Here is a 21,998-nt window from a genome sequence, read left to right on the forward strand (position 1 = left end):
AATCCACTGATAAAGATTTAACCAATTATAAATGCTTGTGATAATAAATGTGTGTTATTATTCGATTAAAAGAATACATTAGCACTGGAGTCATGGGAATGTGGTGGGAGGGAAAATGTGGCCATGCTGCAAATGGAGGACATTAATTTCATGTCACCAGAGCGACCCAGTGTCCTGAACCTAATTATGTCAGCATTAGTTACTCAACACTTTTTTAATACATCACTGGCCGCAATAAACTAGAAAGATTAATATTATAGAAAACAGATCTGTAAAATGCATGTTAATAGATCCACTGCTGCTACAATAACAAATAATATTTATGAATTATATATGAAATAAATTGTAAATAATTAAACATAAGAGAGAGACAAGAAGAAGAGTAAATATTAGAACTGTTATATCAATCAGCTGCAGTAGTAGCAGTAAAAAAAATGTAATAATAAATAGTACATAAAAATATCACATTGATGTTATAAACATTGGATTAACATTTCATTATCAGACATTTAAGGTACAGCCAGTCTAAAATTGAATTTGCGAGCACACTCAATTATTTATAATAGGTCCATGTATACTGTATATATGATTTGTGTAAACTAAATTATACGACAAACAGAAGATAAACATAAACAAAGCTGAGGGGGGAAATAACAGCAGAGGAATATCAAAGTAATAATTAAATGAACATAACCCCACTGGCTTTGTCTCATTGCTGTGTGTTAATTTTTTATAATGGGTTCACTAATGCATGAGGACATCTGTTTTCAAAGTTTCCCCATATACTGAAATGCAGTAATCAGGCTGTGAACTGTTTAGACCAATAAACAAGCCCATGGAGCCTGTTTAATGCAGCTAACGGTACTGCTAAACACCTTTCATACATTTATGAGGTGTTTGCTAGGACCTCCGTGACCTGTGCGGCTGGGAAAGTTTGGTGAGATGCGCTACAAACCGTCAGCTGGCTGGAGAACATGATATTCTAATTAAACACCTTGAACTAACGAAGCGTGTCAAGATGAGACTGAACAAACAGCTGGATATTTATTTCATAGGGACATAAGAAAGCATGTTCTGCCTTGATAATTATGCATTGACCTCTGATTTGAGCACAACCTTATGTTTTGATTCCACCATCTAATTAAATAAGCACTAATAAGATGCACTGTATGTAATGAAGCTTCAGGTTGTTTAGTTGGAAGTGACTGGTGGATGCTTTGATTCGTTTTAGGTTGTTGCAGATGTCAGTCATGCGAGGTAATTCAGCAACTTGCATGACTGATGTTTTATCATAAACATCGAATACGCCAGCAGCATTAAAAAACATGATAACTCTTGTATGCAAACTAAATGCAAGTCTGGATTCGTTTTTAAATAGCATGGAGTGCAGCACCATGGGAAGTCAGATAATAGACTGCAGCTTATCACCCATCCGCCTGTCAGTCATCGCTTTTGTGTACTGTATGTTTTTTTTTAAATACTTACCGCATATGCTAATGGAGAGATTTGCCATTATTTAAAAATACACACATACACAATAGTTGTTTCTGGTCCTCAAATCTGATTGGCTGAGAGGAGTGTGATATTCTAGTGATATCAGAACTCCAACCATTTTACCGTTTGTATCACTCCGCTTGTGCTATTTCTCACAGTGAGAGTCATGGTGGATGCCCAAATCCGCTACAATTTTATAAATAATACTATTTTAAGAGTATTTTAAGAGTTTTTAGGCCAGAAAATACTTGTTTAGACTTCAAACTTTCGTTAATAAAGATAATGTCTATTTGAACATTTGCTTCAATGTTTTTGAAGATGTGAGCTCCATTTGCTGCTGGAATTTGCCGCTGGCTCTGATATCTCTATAGTGGTTAAACATGAGATATAATTCGTTTTGGATACATCTAACGGGCAGTATTTGTTCCAGAGCAAAAAGTTGGCAGAGGGCAAAATCTTATCACTTTATATTTTATGTAAATTTAATGCTGTATATCAGAGCATTGCCTTTGTACTTTTGACTAAACATTTTACATAAAAATAATTTAATATTTCGGGAAACACGTGTGTTCGTGATGGTAATTTTAGTTCCATTATTCCGCCATTAGATGGCAGCAAGAGTGATAAAGAGCTAAATAAAGAGTGTCAGCAATAAAGATTTTTATATTGAAAAAGACTGAAATGCTGTTGTAAACGGAAGTTATTTTTACTGTCAACTGTCAACAACACCTTGTAGGACGCAGCCAACAAATGCAGTGAGCAGCGCTGTCATTGAAAATCACCCTTTATGTATGAAAGGATAGTACAACAAAGATTTCCTCAGCGGACATTTAAACTAATGTTTTATTGTGAATATGAGATTGAGCTGAAGAATGAATGCTGTATCAGAGGCAGGTAACCACACTCACTCAGTCCCTCTTTCTCTCATGATACTCTACATAATACAACAAGCTTTTAATAAAGTAATACAATAAGCTTTCAATTAACCAACTCAATGGTCCTTTGTTACTAGTTTTAAAGTGACATTTTCGAATTAGATTTGAATTCATGGCGGAAGGAAGTAGTTTGCACAAAAGAGGGTTTATGTACTTACACACCCGTGCTGTCGATCTGTTGTGTAAACACAATATCACACTCGTAGCTGTGCGATATGGCTGTATATCGGCATGCTGTGAATACCTATGGGCAAATCGTAGGTCTACTCAGCCATATTGAACAGCTACGAGTGTGATATTGCTCATATGTATATACACACACACACACACACAGTGCTGGGAAGTAACTGATTACATGTAATCTGTATTACATAATTAGATTCCAAAAATCAAGTAGTTGTAATTAGATTATATTACATTTTAAAGTGCTCATAATAATTACGGTTACTTTTTTATACATATCACATAATGCCAGTAAATTATTCATAAAGTATTGATCTGCCCTAATTCATCTTCTCTCGCGCTTTTAACAATAGAGATTGTGACAAAGCAGCTATACAGTATTAAATAGGAAATAGTGTGTCAATAATGCAAAAAGACAACAGTAAACACTCAATGTTCAGTTAAAGGCTTTTCACCACTGAATTCAGTGATGTCATCCTTCAGCTTAGTTCAGTTCAAATAAACTGCGCACAACAGCCACTAGTCAGGTGACTATAATTACATAGAAATTGGCCACATAAATTAGATTAATCTGACATATTTATTATTTATGTAATTAATAGCTTTTTTTTTTTTGTTAAGAACCCCAGTTTGGGTAATCTTGATGTAATGTAATGCTTAATCATAAAAAAAAAAAAGAAGTAGTCAGAATACATTACCTTACATCTAATCCAAAAGATTACATTGCTAACTACAATTTCTATTTTTGTCATGCAATTTGTAATCAGTAATGGATTACAATTTGTAAGTAATATATATATCGTATCAAATGAACATGCTCTGTCCAGGTTTGTCAGTAACATTAAGTCATATTATAACATCTAAAAAGGCAAATTACCTTCTTTGAAGCTTTACATGGCATATGTGTGTGTTCCAGGGATGCGCTTTCAGTCATGCCAGATGAGGCCTAATTAAATATAATCTGGATTCAATTATATGGAAATCACCACTCTCAGAATTCCAGCCATGCAATTTTGCTCCATATGTGTTTGTTCATCAGGTAAAATTGACAAAATTACTTGGAAAACACTCACTGCTGTCATCCTCATTAGTTTTCATCTGATGCAGCTCCGTTGATAAATCCATGCAATATATATTGCACCTTTAATGCAGTACAGCACCAGAAGGGATTTGAAATAAATCAATAAATAAAAATAAACATTTGTCTAATAATTTGTAATGTCTAGTAATTACACTTATACTACCATAAGTTAGAGGTCAGTATGATATTTATTTATTTATTTTTTTTAAATAAATTAATACTTTTACTCATTGTATTTGTTATTCATGGATGCATTAAATGATTTAAAAGTGACAATAAAAAGATTAACAAGGTTACAAAAGCTTTTAAATAAATACTGTTCTTTTAAACTTTATTCATCAAAGAATCCATTTGTATCTGTTTCCAAAATAAATAAGACTATATAAGGAGTAATGGCTGCTCAAAATCCAGCTATTTAAAATATATATATATATTATTTATGTGGTAATATGTCACAATATTACTGTTTTACGAAGTTTTACTTTACTCTGTACTTTTTCTTTCTTTTTTTTTTTTTTTGCAGCCATGGTGAGCATGTAAGAGACTTCAGAAACAATCTTACTGACCCTTAACGTTTGTGTATAATGTGTAATATTTTAATGTTGATGTTGTAAAAACTCTAAAAAAAAAATAAACAAATTTAGTTCTGGACTGTGAAACAAAAAGTGACTATCATCATGCAACATCTCTAAAATAGTAAAGGCAATTGGCTGTATTAAATCATTCTCAGATAAGATTCGTTATTTGATTTGAACCTGATAAGCAGATTCTATACAAAGGCAAACCAAATCACTTTCCTCATTGCATCCGGATCAAGAACATTAAAAACTACTAAATTTGCTCCTTGCAGTGGTAAATGATAAAATAACAGTCTCAAATGCACTATTTCCCAATGTTCTGTTTATATCCAACCTAACTGTTGATACTTTTCTAGGGAACACTGCCAACTTATCACATTTAAAGCCTGGGATTATGTCAGGATGACTTCTAAGAGAGGCGTTTAGAAGCCTGTCAGTGGTCCAGAATAGCACCCTTGGGGTGTTCTGGTTCTCAGAGACCAATTTAGTGAAATGAGCGTACCAGCCCGATCTAATTGCATTATTAAAAATAGATAGGTGCTGTCTGAAGGTATCAAAATTGACTTGCAGCTTCATCTTCCTCTATTTATATGCAGCTCTTCAGCAGTTTCTCCTGAAGTTGATATTTTAATTCATTAATTTCCGCAGTTTGTAAGCAGGAAGCTGGATAAGTTGTTCCGGCCAAACAAAATGCAAAAATGAGTCTGCTTCAAAGTAATAATTGTTAAAAAGCCAAAGTACACTACTGGTTAAAAGTTTTATTTTTTTTTTTTTTTATGATTTTTTATACAAATTACTTACGATTACTAAGTCTGCATTTGTTCGATCAAAAATACATTTAAAAACCTGGTCTCATGACAAAAACTTACCTGTGGGAACGTTTTTGCGATGCGAGACGCGAAATATGTACCTATAAGTACATACCACTGCAGTTTCCAACAGAAATGTTCACTCAGATGCGCTACAAGAGTGTTCGTTTTTCCCCCAGTCGGTGTGTGCTCTTACCTCAGACCAGCTGTCACAGTCCAATAACTTTCCTTGTTTCGATGCCGAAGCAGGGATGTAAATTAGACAAGAATATCTCCAATTGAGCGATTGAGGTGTTGTGTTGCTGGATGTAATAATGAACATAGTGGTCGTCACTTACTCCCGACATCTGAGCCGCTGAAGATGTAGAGGATTACATTTGTTTATGAATGGAATGCGCCTCCCAATCTACATAAATGCGTCTATGTTCGCATGAATCATTCATGATCCAGCTTCACTTACAGCAGAAGTGTGTATAAGCATTTTTTTATGAATCTTTGCGATCGCCTTTCCTTATAACATGTTAGTTAGGAAGTTTAGCGTCTAAAGTTAAAGTTAAAGGCTAAAGTAAACAAGATCGTCACTCCACAGAGAACAGAGAGGGGCGGGGCGAGCAGAGCTCATTTGCGTTTAAAGGAACAACCCCTTAGAATGAGATGATTTTTGCAGAGCTCATTTTGACAAGGTAAAAAGGGTGTTGTTTTACAAAGCCATTGAGAACTTTTAATCAAAGTATATTAGAGACTTTTCATTAAGACCCTAAAGAATCATATCAGCTTGTGGAAAATGGGCATCCGATGACCCCTTTAAGAGGAAATTCAAGATTTTCAACCTGTGGAACACCAGCATGGCATCAGACATCCATTTACAGGTTAGAGGAGATTTTGCATGCTCATTGATTCTTGTTTGTTTAAGAGTCTGCTCTCAACCTTTCCAATGAGAGGAAAAATGAGAGCTTTCAAAAGCAATTTTTTAAATTTTCACCCTTGGGATTTCTCCCTCTGTCCCACTCAGCGTTTTTGTCTGTGCTTACTGACCTCCCTCCAGCCTCCTGGTCTGCTCCGGTGGTAAATCTGTCTCGAATCCATCTGCTGTGACAACCACAGACAGGCCCTGATTTAAAGCCTGTCAGTCTCACTCTCAGACACTGAGGTCTGCCAGAGACGCCCGGCCACGGCCCATCCAAACTGATCTGTGTCTGCTTCAGTCAGTGATTAATGTTACCCTATTTTTAACACCTTCTTCAGAAAACACACACTTACATCCATTCATGCACTCCCATTGACAGATGGGGATACACAGACTCGCACGCAACTCTACAGGCTCATTCATACTTGACACATAACACAAAAGGCCTAAGTGAAGGACTAAATTTACGAAATAAAACCACAGTAACAAACAATTTTATAAAGTACTAAAGGTTTTATCTACAGGGAGCATATAATGATCTACAAGATAGTACTGCCAAATTTAATTCATTAATTCACCCAAAAATTAAGGTTTGCGGAAAATTTACTCACCCTCAAGCCATCCAAGATGTAGATGTTTGTTTCTTCATCAGAACAGATTTGGAGGAATTATCATTACAACATTTGCTCACCAATGAATCCAGTGAATGGGTGCCGTCAGCTGCATGTTTACGTTAAACGTTTTTAACTTGAGTCTTATGAAATATGAGTCTTCTTATCTATAATCATTGCTTTCTCCAGTGAAAAACTCATCTCGTCTGAATCAGGAGAGAAATATGTCCAGATCAAGCACTGTTTACAAGCAAAAACAGTTCTAAACAAATATCTCAATGACTTTTTTTACTTCATAAGATGTACATTGATGGATTGAAGATGTGTGGATCACTTGTGGATTATTGTGATGTTTATATCAGCAGTTTGGACTCTCATTCTGACGGCACCCATTTACTGCAAAGGATCCATTGGTGAGCAAGTGATGTAAATTTCCTCAAATCTGATCCAGTGAAGAAACAAAATCATCTACATTTTGAATGGCCTGTGAGTGAATCTTCATTTCCACAACTTTTTCTTCAAGACTGGGGGCTGAGTATTTATTTAGAAAGGGAGTACAGATGTGAGGAAGAAATAAAAACTATCCAGGGTTATTAACAAAAAAAAGTGTTGAGTAAGACGATGTCTTTCGGTGCTGTAATTGTCCATTTATAGATCGGCTAGTCTTGGCTGTACACCAGCAAAAGAAAAAAACATAGATCTAATAGATGGTGAAATCGTCTTCAGCGTAAACTTCAAACAATAAACATAAATTTCAGCATGAAGTCCAATTGCGCCAGCATACACCAGCAATAACTTCTAATGGATATTGTTGCTTGCATAATTGGAAAAGCTATTAAAAATAAATGAACAACAATACTTCGTTTGCATAGTGTTATTAGTCAAACATCAATCTCTTTTTCAAGATACAGTAGCTGAGACACGAGCATCCACAATAGAAAATGAAACTTTGTGATGTTTATATTTGAAGAAAAGTCATTTAGTCATTCACTTCCAGAATAAAAAAAAATAAATAAAATCTATGATAATTTACTCACCCCCATGTCATCCAAGATGTTCATGTCTCTTTCTTCAGTCGCAAAGAAATTACGTTTTTTAAAGGAAAACATTCCACTGTTTTCTCCAAATAGTGGACTTCAACAGGTTAAAGGTCCAAATTGCAGTGTCAAATGGCTCTACACGATCAAAGGTCAAGGAATAAGTGCATTATCTAGCAAAATGAAAAAATAAAAATTTATATACTTATTAACAACAAATGCTTGTCATGCACTAGCTCTGCGATGCACATGTGTGTTTTCACGCATTGCATAATCGCATTAGAAAAACCACGCACAGTTAGTTCTTCATCTGTGTATTTCAGTTAAAAAGGTAGGGTATAGTGCGTAAAACCTTAGATAATTTTCTCCTCCAAAATTCAAAATCATCCAACATCGTTTTACCTTTTTTATAAAGGGTGTTTGACTTTCTATTCACATTCACTTTGTAAACACTGGGTCACGCATGCTTGATTAATTATGCAATGCTAGTGCAAGATGAGCATTTGTGGTTAAAATGTTTAGTATATTTTTATTGTTATTAGAAAATTACCTATCATTTTGATAAATAAGATCTTTCCTTTGTTGGGATCGTGTTGAGCCCTTTTAAGACCTTCAACCCAGTGGCCACCTTTGAAGTCCACTATATGAAGAAAAATCCTGGAATGTTTTCCTCAAAAAACATAAAGAAAGACTTAAAAATTTCATTCTGGAAGTGAACTTCTAATTTAAGGAATAAAAGAGGTGGAATTATTGTATGCAATTTTCACTCAATAATGACAACCTGCCCTCAAAATATGTACAATGAAAAATAAAATAAAACTAAACAAATCAACAATCAATTCTTACAAGATTATCTCTATAGCCTATTGTATTTTTGTGCTGCATGTATTTGTGTTTGTCTTGCCTCATGAACAAACAGTTGTTTAGTGTTTTTGTGGTCAGGTTCTTACATCTAGCCTTTATCTTACACCATATCTGAACCTGAGTGAACCGTGATTCATTCATTAGAGGCTCACAATGTAGATATATGACCAGAACTATATGAAAATGCAGTGTGCATTTAAACATTCGGAATATACGAGGCACAAGTGGCACTCTCCTTCCAAGCCAGCCTTCTTGATCAGCTTACGCTAACTCCACAAAATCAAAATAAAATGCACCGCATGAGCAGTCAATTACTAATAATGACGTCTCTACCTTCCTGAGGTGTTCGAATAATGCCGTCACTAAAGCTACAAATGGATGCCTTTACGAAGGGAGCTCTTCAGAGCCCGCGATCTGCCAGAAAAGCTTTCATGCTAATAAAGGAGAGTGGAGCGGTGGCGTTCGTTCACTCACTGTAGAAATGAGTCACAGGGCTGCAGTCGGGCTAGCACAGCTAGGCTCTGGCGGTAATGAGGAGCAGCAGAGCCAGCCTATTCCCTGTACATTTTGTTACCGTCAAAGCCCAATTTCTACCTGGAAAGGAGCACCAACTTAAAAGGGGCTTCATAAAGACACGACGATATTCCATTACCGCAACCCGTTCGTCAACAGAGCCGAGATGTGGCCAATAATCAGCCGCGCATGTCTGTGAAAGCCTGTTTACATGGGGAACAAGGGTCGTCCTTATTGCTTTTAGAAACGAACGTGGACGTTGTTTTAAAAATATGAAGGTTGAAACGTAATCTTTGAGGGTGCATTTTTCATCTTTTGTGTTCTGAGTTTTTCATTTCCTGTAAAACACAATATCCTGTCCAAAGGGCAATTATTCAGCTGCCTGAACGTCTAGCGTTCAACACACATAGATGTAAGGAAAATTGCCATCTGACGTACCTCAGGAAGGATGTTTAAATCTGGAAATACACACGGATGTAATTATGTATTCATACAAAATTTATATTTATAGTTTTTAAACATGTCTCAGGGGCTATTTTGAAGAGGACATTTTTACCTGAAGAGTAGCATCCAAGCAATCCAAGTCTCTAATTGAGCTCATTTCATCATAATTGCTACTTTTTAGGAACAAGAACACCATACACCAGTTTTTAAAGCACTGTGTGACAGGAAGTAAATTGCAGTTGCACACACTTTATGTATTTAGTGCTTAATAATTCCAGACTGCAATAAATCCTAATGACTGGAATTGAAGTGCAGAGATTACAGATGATAGCTGGTAGCACGATCATTAATTTTAATAAATCCATTATGGAACTTTTCGTCTCAGCAACTAAGCATTGTAAATTCAGGATGAGGAAGCTGTTGATAATATTATGACATCTAAAGAAAGGGTCATCATTTCTTGAGTATTTAAAAGGTGGAGCATCGCCAAACAGTATTGCTGAAATTCGTTTTCAAATGATTCTGCACCGGTCAGACAAATAGGTTGTTTTTTTAGGCACATCAATCTAGAAATGACTTGTTTCTGGATATTAAACACAAGGGAAAATATTTTAATATCTAAAAATGGCACTTCATCAAGTGTATTCTAGAAGGCTTTAACAAATTGGTTTGCATGTGTTCCTCTTTTGGGCGTACATAAAATTACTGTCGCCACTGTACGCATTAAAGAGATTTATCCTTGCAGAGTCAGATGAAGACGTTTGTCAGATCACAAGAGACATTTTAATTGCATTTTAAAGACATGTGAGCTATACACAGAGCAGTCTCGCAGAGAAATGATGTAAAGCAGTGTTACAACAGTGTGATATTGTCTGCCCTAACGTGGCAAAAAAAATGCATTTGTTGCATCCTTTTACATACAGACAGCAATTTTTATTGTGTTCTGTCATATTCCTAGCCATCTCACATGTGAGACAGACTTAGAAGAGCCTTTCAACGAAAATATCAGGCTGCAAGATGTACTGCCCCTGTATTTAGGATATATTGAGGCAGTGTAGAAATGTTTTATTGTCATGGCTTACTCGCTGTTCTCTGAAAGTCATTTTTATTGTTTTACCTTCATTCTCTTTTTTGTCTTTCCTCTCACCTTATTTTCCACAGAATCTTATTAAGAGGAGCTTTTATTTAGACTAAATAAAGATAAATTGATACATAATTCATATTATATAATTGTATTGTATTTTTATTCAGTTATGTATAATTACATCATTTATTATTAAAATGTGAAAGTGATATATAATTTATGAGTCATTTTATCTTTTATACAATTAAATATAATTATGTCATTAATTATTAACTAAATAGGCCCAATTGATTTCATATCATTCTTTTATGCAATGAATTATAGCATTATTTTTTACTCATCATAAAACAGTTTATTCAGATAAATCATGTTCATGCTAAATCTGACTTTTTGATTATTTCGGCAAATTATCATTCTGGAAAATACATATATATAAATATAGTTATATATAGTTGAAGTCAAAAGTTTACATACACCTTGCAGAATCTGCAAAATGTTACTCATTTTACAAAAACAAGAGGGATCATACAAAATGTAACTTGCTTAACATAGGCGTTTACATATAGTCCACAAGAAAAAAATAATAGTTGAATTCATAAAAATAACCCTGTTCAAAAGTTTACATACACTTGATTCTTAATGCTGTGTTGTTACCTGAATGATTTTTGTTTAATGATAGCTGTTTATGAGTCCCTTGTTTGTCCTGAACAGTTAAACTGCCTGCTGTCTTTCAGTTCCCACAAATGCTTTGGTTTTTCAGCATTTTTGTGTATTTGAACCCTTTCCAACAATGACAGTATGATTTTGAGATCCATCACTCATATGCAACTAAGGTTCAAACGCTCACTGATGCTTCAGAAGGATAAACGATGCATTAAGAGCCAGGGGTTTAAACTTTTGAACGGAATGAGGACATGTACATTTTTCTTATCTTGCCTAAATATCTTTATTGATTGATTGATTGATTTCTGCTTTTCAGAAGCTACAGAAGATTCTTACATGTTCCCCAGAAGACTAAATAAGTTAAATTTACCCTGATCTTCAAATTCAAAAAGTTTTCACCCCCCCGGCTCTTAATGCATCGTTTTTCCTTCTGGAGCATCAGTGAGTATTTAAACCTTCTGTAATAGTTGCATATGAGTCCCTCAGTTGTCCCCAGTGTGAAAAGATGGATCTCAAATTCATTGTTGGAAAGGGTTCAAATACATACAAATGCAAAAAAATAAAATAAAAATTTGTGGGACCTAAAGGATTTCTCTGAAGAACAGCAGGCAGTTTAACTGTTCAGGACAAACAAGGGACTCAAAAACAACTATCACTAAACAACAAAAAAAAAAAAAAAAAATTGATAACAGTGTATGTAAACTTTTGAACGGGATCATTTTTATAAATTCAACTATTATTTTCTCTTGTGGACTATATGTAAACATCTACATGCATTTTGTATGATCTCTCTTATTTTGGTAAAATAACGTTTAGGAGATTCTGCAAGGTGTATGTAAATTTTCTCTTTTAAGATTTTATTAAACACCCAAAACCTTCAAGGAGAGATCATCTGCCATAAATCAGCGCTACCTCTGTGCTTTTAAACCTTCCTGCTGAGATGACACTCCTGAATCATTTTGTCTAGATCAAAATGAGCAAAATTTCACATTAGCGGCTCATTGTATAACCATTATCTTTATATCCTCTCAGTCTCAACTCAAAGAATGCAAAACACTTCCCACTAGTTCATTTTACTTCTTTCTTACTCCCAGAGTTGTCTGGTGGGCTTTGTCAAATGGTGTTTTGACAGTGGTGCTGAAAGTTAAGTATGTGTTGACATGTTCTTCATCAGAGACAGGTCTCGGGCTGATGCTGAGGGTGAATGACAGTCTGGGGGTGGAACGGATGTTCTTGCGTAAAGCTGATGTTAGTGAGTGGCGTCGCAGCTAGGTGTTTTTCTACAGATCAGTCATTAAAGCTGTTTAATTGCTGTGGCACCTCCCACTCAACAGATGGCTACAATTCAGGAAATCACGTTACTTCCAAGAATAACCATAGACTGACGCTGCTCTTGCATTATGTTATCTCCATTAACTTTTGTAGAGAAAGTTACTAATTACCCAAGCGAGCCAAAGAGTAGACCATATACGCTCAAGCTGTATAGCTGAGGCAAAAGTTATTTATTTGCATAATTTGATATTTTGTTCAATGCCAAACAGTAGACCTGCTTGGCAACAGAGACACACTGCTGGGATCGCAATAATTCTCAGCTTTACAAAAGTTTGAACCTGCAACCTTTAGCTTGGCAGCCAGAATCCTTAAAGGAATAGTTCACATAAAAATGAATCAGTTTCAAAGTTTTCAGTGAGTAGCAACTTAAAGGGGTTATGAACTGACTTATTATTATTATTATTGTTTTGTACTGTTCTTTGAGGTCCACTTATAATGTTATCAAGACTTTTACATAAAAAAACATCAGAATTTAGAAGTAATAGCCTATTTTCTGTCCACGTTTTGACCCTCTAATCGGAATGCTCTTTTTGAATAGGATTCAACTTAAAAAGTAAGTGTTTGTGCCGCCTTAAAATTTTAAGTTTAGTCAACATGAAATGTTAAGTTCTACTTCATGAAAACGTGGATATTTGAGTTGAGTAAACTTAAAATTTTAAGGCAGCACAAACACTTACTTTTTTAAGTTGAAACAACTTTTTTTAAGTTGTTGGTTTTTTTTTACTTTCATCATATAGAAAAGAGAGGCCAGGATATTCTTTAAAATTCAACACCGGCGTTAGTAATGGAAAGAATTTAGCTATTTTTAGATAGGAAAGCAATGTGTTGCATCACCATATCAAGCCCTGATGGATTTAACTGACAAATTATCATAGTTTGCACCTTTGTAAACTGGGGATAAACAGATTTTTTCCATTATGTCAAAGTGAGTTTGTCTTTAAAACGAATTGCATTGTAATTCAGGCCCTTACTACAGGAGATTCTCTTTCAGAGCAGGTGATGAGGGATCTCAGACTAGAATGGACCAAATAAATGGAATAATTATATCGACAAAGTGTTGAAGAAACCATGCAGAGGGAAAATGGCAGGGGGAAAGTGTTTCTGCCGCTCAATACACAGAGTCTCTCTCACAAACAAAGAGGACACATTACTGCCAGATAAATTCTGTGTATTGGACACATAGTCAATTTTTAAAATACCCTTACTTAGAGTAAATCTCATGAATGACCCAGCTCCCTTGGGGTTTTTCTCCTTTTTTATGGTTGTATCCTGCACCAAGTAAGGGATCAAGAAAGTTTATTTTCCATATCTCAACGCCTGTTTTGTTGATGTGAGGTGGTGAATCTCACAAAATCGGACTAAATTTTATTTATAAGAAATTATATTCTCATTTATTACGAAGCCTATTTGTTTCAGGAAATGCACATATTTTGTGACACAAAATAATTATGATCAAATATATTTAATAAAAAATAAATACATGTTAATATAAATTATTTTATTTTATTTAATTTTATTTTATTTTTGAAATCTGCTTACTTAGATTAAATCTCATGAATGACCCAGGTTTTGTTGTTGTTGTTTTGATGGATGTGTCCTGCAAAAAATTAGGAGATCAAGACAGTTTATAAATTTTCCAAATCTGATATGTTATGTTGATGTGAGGTGGTGAATCTCACAAAATCTGACAAAAGTGTATTTATAAGAAATTATATTTTCCTCATACACTGCGAAGCCTGTTTTCTTATCTGTTTCAGAAAATGCCCATATTTTGTAACACAGAATAAATATAATAAAATATATTTAATAAAAAATAAATACATTTTCATTTAATTAGTATTTTTTTTTTTTTTTTTTATTCAATCTTTTAAATTCCTTTACTTGCATTAAATCTCCCAGGTTTTTTTTTTTTTTTTTTTTTTTTTTTTTTTTTCATTTTTATGGATGTATCCTGCCCAAATTAAGAGATCAAAAATGTTTATCAATTATAAATATATTACCATGTTTTGTTTTATTTTATTTTATTTTATTTAAAAGGAAGGCTGTTCCACCACTTATTGCGACTCTTTATCTCACAATTCTGATTTTTTTCTCAGAATTATGATATATAGTTATAAAGTCAGAATTGCAAGATATAAACTTGCCATTCTGATTTTTTTTTTCTCAGAACTGCATGATACTCACAGTTGCAGGTTATGAAGTCAGAACTGTGGAATAAAAATTCAACTTTTCTCAGAATTGTGACACAAACTCGAATTCTGAGAATAAAGTCAGAATTGTCCATTTATGTCTCGCAAATCTCACTTCGCAACTTTCTGACTTTGCAATTGCGAGTTTATATCTCACAATTCTGAGAAAAAAGTTAAGAATTGTGAGTTTGTATCACACAATTCCCAGAAAAAAGTCTAAATTACGAGATGTAAACTCACAATAGTGACAAAAAAAGTCAGAATTACCTTCTTTTTTGCAGTAGAAGAAACAGGCTTCCATACAGTACAGTAGTCTAGAGGGAAATCTTTTTAATCTCTTATTTAGTAATAATGTCATTCTGGCCATGGTCTTTGCCTCTCAGACATCACGTAAGGTCACGGCATTCAGTGTTAAATGCAAATGGGTCTGTGAGTGCCATTGACCTCTCAGCACTACTCAGAGAACAACCTCTCCTTGTACGACACTGAATATTTCACTGGGACCTGCAGAATAGTGCCAGAAGTAAAGCATCCGGTGGGAACACAGCGTCCTTCGGCGATTAAACGTGACAGTCATCTTCAGCAATCATAGCTTTCTAGATTCAGACCTTGTTGAAGCAACAATTCCCCAGGATTCCATGTAACGCTGTGTGTGGCTTGAACAGAAATATATGAGAATATGAGATCTTTATGTCAGACTATTGCTATAGATTTATTATATAGGTCTGTAGACATGAATGCAAGCGAACACAACTGACAGGCATGCGGCCTAATTGATCAGAGACAGTGGATGACAGGTGAGAGGGAAATGCCATAGCTGAAGAAGGAAGAAAAACGCACAGAAGAGTTCGATTCTTTGTGAAGAGCTCCAGCCAGACCGATGAAGAGGCATATTGATCAAGTCTATTGTCTGCAACATCTTAGCAGGATAAATCATTTCTTATTCAGCCCACCTGAAAAGAGAGAGTTTCCAGCATTGTAGAGCATCATAGGTGTGCTTACAATGTGCTGTTCAAAAAGAAGGCATGTGAACCATGCCACCTTCTAAGATACCCCCTTTTTTTTAGCCAAATTGTACAAGGCAGAATCCCATGTATCAAAAACACAAAAAAGCTTTACAAAGTGTTCTGAGTAAAAAGAAATGCAAGACAGCAGGAAAGCAAAATAAATCTTGACTAATAATATTATGTTCAATATTATGTTCAAAAAAAAAAAAAAACATCTATAGAAATGTATTTCATTCCAAAATTGATAATAAATAAATAATACAATTATTGTTGTTGTTATTAATAATAACAACAACAACAACAGTAACAATAGTTCTTAATTCTTTGTTTTCTTCTTCTTCTTCTTAATAATAATAATAATAATACAACTATTTTTAGATAAAAATAAATTATTAAATAAAAAATAAAAAAGATATTATGTATCATTCTTTATTTATTTATGTATTAAAAAACGAGTAATTATGAAAAAAAATAGTAATTGTTCCAGTTTTTTTTTTTTTTTTTTTTTTTTTTTTTGTAAAAGAAAATAGCAGGATAGTAAAAGATAGCGGGAAAATAAAATAAATTTTGATTAATAATATTTTGTTCTATATAAATACATTAATAAATTCTACAGAAATTTATGTTATCCTAAAATAAAATGGATAACATTAATAAAATCATTATTATTATTATTTATTATTATTATTATTATTATTATTATTATTATTATTATTATTATTATTAATTAAAAAACATTAAGTACAACAAAAATAATATTTCTTAATACTTAATTTGTTTTCTTAATAATTATAATAATAAATTAATAATAATAATAATAATAACAATAATAATAATGATAATAATAATAATTATTATTATTATTATTATTTTATTGTTATTATTATTATTATTATTATTATTATAAAAACATTAATAACAATAAAAATAATATTTCTTAATACTTTATACTTCGTAATAATAATAATACAACTATTTATAGATACAAATAAATTAATAAATAAAAAATGATACTATATACAATTTATTTATTTATTTATTCATTCATTCATTCATTTATTCATTCATTTTATGAAAAATAATAATCATTCAAAAATGAATTAAAGCAATCTCAGAATGCGTTACAGAGAACTCTGAGGAAAAAAATAAATCCAAGATAGCAGGAAACTAAAAGAAATCTTGACTAATAATATTTTGTACAATATTAAATTTTTCATCCCAAAATAAAATGAATAACAATAATAACAAATGATTTATTTATTTCCTAATACCCATTAGACCTAAATAGGTTAAATAGGCTCTGTATTGTATTTGTGAGGCGTTGATTTGATACCTATGTATACAGCCCTCCAAATCTTTCACTTACAAGGTTGTCTTAAAAGGCAGCCGCCCATGTAGGGAGTAGGCAGAGAGACAGCTCACTAGATTTTGAAACAACAGGTTTTTTTTTTCAGAACTAAAACCAGCCTTTCACCATGGCAACCCTGATAGTTGAGTCAGAGTCAAATAACTGCCTCAACTCGTGAGTCTCTCTGAATCATTCTTTATTCTCAGTCATAAGAGCTATTTTGCATCGGTTTTGTTTTCAGTAACCTGTGAGTCACTGACTATAAGAGATGAGGCATGCTTTAGCACCCTCAGCATTCTCCTCTCCAGAACATTTCCATACATGAGAGGTGTTCACATATGAGCCCCCATCATCATGATGCTCAACATCCGAAATAATGTTGCCATGAATGCCTCTTAGGCAGGCTCTCCACGCAACCCACACAGAGGTCACTCCACTGATTCCTTCCTTATCTTCTGCTTTACACAAGGCTTAAACTTCTCAGACAGTCCTTCCTATTGTGTTAAATGGACATATTACAGTAGACTGTCTTCAAGGGCTTTTCATTCAACAGGCATGTCTGTTAAACGTGTTTAAAAGTATTTTATGTTCTTTCAGTTAAAATTCTTCTGTATGTCACATGGAAACGCCCATAGGTGGCGAAAAATGACTGTTTTTAAGAGTGAATCACTGATGAATCACAGTCAGGAGGGAAACATAAATGAGTCATTGAATCATTCACTCAGATGACTCCTTCAAAAACACAGTATTCAACCACCGCTTTGTTTTGCTTGGAGACACGGTTAAATTGCAAATGCCGCACGTTATCTGTATCCAAGTTTGAGAGAGTATATCTTAACGAGTGTTAATTAAGTTGTGAGGTAATGTATGTTTGTTAATGACAGCTAAGTTCCAGAGGGAAAGTGGAATGAGATGCTGCGCCAGAGTTTTAACACAGGCTAGGAAGCTAACGTTACATCCCTGCAACATGGTAACCAAAATGTTTGGCCCTGGTCGCTGTGCCAGTTTTATATGCTGCTTTTTCACAATGGGAGGCTTTGTTTCATGTGTAAATTTAATTATGATTAAGTTTAGATGGGTCATTCTATAATTGTGGGTGCATCTCATGTCCGTGAAATATATTTTTAATATATTTTCATCAATATAAAGCCCCAATGCTTAATTTTAGGTACAATGTTATATTTTTCCCAACCATGCTACTATATGTTGAAAAAGCCTTTTGTTCAAAAATGATGTTCATATCACATAGCTGTCCGATTTCGTAAAGCATGAAAATTACCTCAAATATCAATTAATTTCATAGTTTTGCCTTCAGTTAGATTAGGTTATCAAGACATTTGGGTGTGTGCTTCAAAAATAATAAGTCTTTATTGTGATATAACTTGGTTTATTTGTGTCCGAAAAACCATTGTCAACTGTTACTCTCTAGAAACCCCCCTCAGAAAGGAATGGTTTGTCCCATTCTTGCATAATTTGCACATTATGATGATATTTCCTATAGTAGCGCATGGATAAAACACTAGAAGTTATTTTTTCTCTTTCCCCTAATATTTGTTTAACTAGCAAACCTGTGTCAAGAGTGGATTAATTGACTGTCAACAGTGTTACCCAAGTATTATAGCTGCAAATTTTAACAAGACAATTCAATTAAACTTATGTTTTGTTTATGAAAATATATTTCTAAACATACGCTCAGTAGTTCTAGGCTTCCATGTTGAGTATAGGCCCAAAACACTAAAAATGTCAACTAAGTTACCTGTCAACTGTGTTACCCAGTAAAGGTAACATGGTGGACAGTAGCAAACATAGATGGTATTTTATGCGCATATTCCTACAGATCACCTGTATTTATATAGTACTTTATACAATATAGATTGTTTCAAAGCAGCTATGAAAGGTCATGTTTGGATTTTTGGGAAAAAGGAAAACTTTTTTCTTCACATGACCCAGATATAATTTTAATACAGTAAGTAAACTTGAGCGTGTCAAATGTGGCACATTTGGTTTCTGTTTTGAATGTGCGCATATACAGTTACTGTATGTCATTCTGGTCCTGTTTTGTAAGAATTGAAACGACATCATTTTGTATAAAGTTGCAAAACAATTGTTGTAGAGTTTGGGACAACATGAGAATGCATAGATAATGAAATAATTGTCATTTTTGAGCAAAGTATTCCCTCAGCCAGATAATGACATAACTGTCATTTTAAAGGAAACTATTCCCTCAACCAGTTATAATTGTAGCTCTTCAAAAAGAAAACATATTTATGTAATACCCCATAGGCTTACGTTGAACTAAGTAATTATTATTTTTATTTATTTATTATTCTTTTCTCCTATTAAACCATGTTTTAGCCTTGGTTTTTCCTCTGCTGTTTCACTTTTTCATGCAGGCTGTTGTCAGTTGGCATTTCTGCAGTGCTGCATGAGGAGGATAGGACATTGTAACTGCCTCAGGCTCTGTCAAATAAATCATGTTGTAGCAATTAAACTGCTCTTCTCTTCCCCAGATACCTGGAGAGAGCAGGCCGGAGTGACTCAGTGCACTTTTAACTTAGGAAACACCCTATTTAAAAAATAAATAAATAAACAAATAACAAAAAGAAAGTGGGTGCATTAAGGCTTTCAGCGCCTTAAACCAAGCAAAGAGAAAAATTTTAATAATTCAGAACCTCAGAACTGTGTGTATTCCACTATTGTGTGTATTTTCTAATTTGAACCAAAAATTTAGAAGAAGACAGTATAATCCTATACATCCTAATCCTAATCTCTTACAATGTCTTACAATTCCTGCAGCCCACATACTGGAAAGCACTTCCATCTTTTTTTATTACCTGTTCATACCAGTGGCGTCTCTAACTCTTTTTTCTCTAACTCTTTTTGGTTAAACACAACTGTTGCAAAGCCCAACATAGTGTAAGACCATGTTTAAACTCTAGTAGGGCTGGGCGATATGGCCAAAACATTATCACGATATTTTTTTTTTTTATATCAGTCAATTATCACGATAAATGTCACATTTTTATTTCTTTCAAGTTTACAGGCATGTTTTTGCTGTAATGTGAAGGTTGACAAAACCAGATGGTTAAATGTTGCTTTAAAATATTCTTTATGGTCAGAACATGACAAACACTTCAGGTTTTTTGGATTCTTAACAGTTTTCCAGTCATTTTTCCTTAACAAAAAAAAAAAAAAAAAAACTTAGTTCTGCATGTTTTAATGAGTAATATTGTTTCAAATCAAGAAATGGGATTGTGTTACCTGATAATATTAATAATAATAATCTAACTTCTTTTTTTTTTTTTTTTTTTTTTTTTTTTTGATAGTAGCTTGAGTTAGGATGCAGATGTAGATTTAGGTTCATTATCACAATCAATTGTATCTGTAAAAACCTCATTTTTTATATGATGAAATTTAATTATTCTGACTGTTTTTTTTTTTTTTTATTATTTTATTTTTTTTTTTTTAATTACTCATTGCTCTTCAATAGTATCATCCATAGATCGTGATAATAACAGTTAAAACAACAGTACAGCACCTCATTACCATGGTAAAAATGTAATATGGTTCCAAGGTATTTGTGTGAAAAACAGTAGTCTAAATACATTTAGTGTAAATGCATAAACACTATAGCTTAATCACAAAAAATACTGTAATTATATTCCATTATTCCTCCTTCAATACATTTAATACATGTCTGCATTAATAACACAATAAAATTCAACACAAATATAGTTTATAGAGGAAACTAATATCGTGCAACAATTATCGTTATCGATTTATCGGCCAGCCCTAGCCTGTAGTCATTACAAGGACAACAATTACAGTTGGCAGTGCAAATGATCTCATACAACATTAACAGAAGTACATTCAAATTTATATCAAACCAAAAATGCTTAATAGTGCCTAGTATTGTGGTAAACTATATGTTCAAGTGATCTCAAAAGTGATATCCTACAATTAAATAAATTGGTGCTTTTTAACTACATTAAATGCAGCATAAAAGCTTAGGATATGCACATTATGATATGATTCGGTCAGTTTCAAGTGCTTATTTTTGAAGAAAGAGACAGATTTTTTTTTTTTTTTTTTTTTTTTTTAAAACCATTAAAAGAAATGAATATCACTATGCAGAAGGATGAGCACTGTTTCCTATTTAAAAAGCTTCTGTCTAGCATTTCCCAGTTCATCCTTCATCCTCATTTGCTATTGTTTAGGATGTGAATGAAGATGAATGTGTTGATTATAGCACTAAAATGCTGAGCATTAAATGGCAAAAGCAGAAGAGAATAACGAGAAAAGGATGCATGCCTATAGTACAATAATGCATTTCATAAGGACTGTATTTCAGGATTTAAAATTGCGGTATGGTTAAATAGCAAAATGCTCAGCATGTTCATTTTGAGAGGTAGAATCTGACATCTTTCCGTCATATTTGTTGAAGTTTTAACAAACAAATCAGTGTGACTGAACAGGAACAGATGGATTGGCTAGTATTTATCGGACTGTTTTTGAGTACATCCATCGGAATGAAAAGCACTGACAGAGAGAAAGGTTTGGGGTGAGATAAATCCGTCAATCTCCTCCGTTCGCTCATTCTGGGTTGCAGGAGTTTTTAGGGATTATTTGCCCGACTCTGCAGTTAAAGTCTCCGATACTATCTGACTCCTTCCCCAAAGTCAATTTGTCGTGAAGTATCACAGAAGCACTCCCAAAGAACGGGATAAAAGATTTATAAAGGCTGTCACAGTATCTAATGGCACTGGTTAACGCAAACCTTCAGTTTTCTCCCGAGCGCAAACCAGAGAAAGTCCCTGGGGGGAAGATGCCTTCTGGACCGTCTGCTGTGTGGTTAACACTATAAACTGGACGCTGCAGAAGGGAGCAGCAAAGTTCAGTCTCAATCAAAAGGGTCTGAT

Source organism: Labeo rohita, chromosome 16, assembly GCF_022985175.1.
Source record: "Labeo rohita strain BAU-BD-2019 chromosome 16, IGBB_LRoh.1.0, whole genome shotgun sequence".
In the NCBI taxonomy this organism is placed as follows: domain Eukaryota; kingdom Metazoa; phylum Chordata; class Actinopteri; order Cypriniformes; family Cyprinidae; genus Labeo; species Labeo rohita.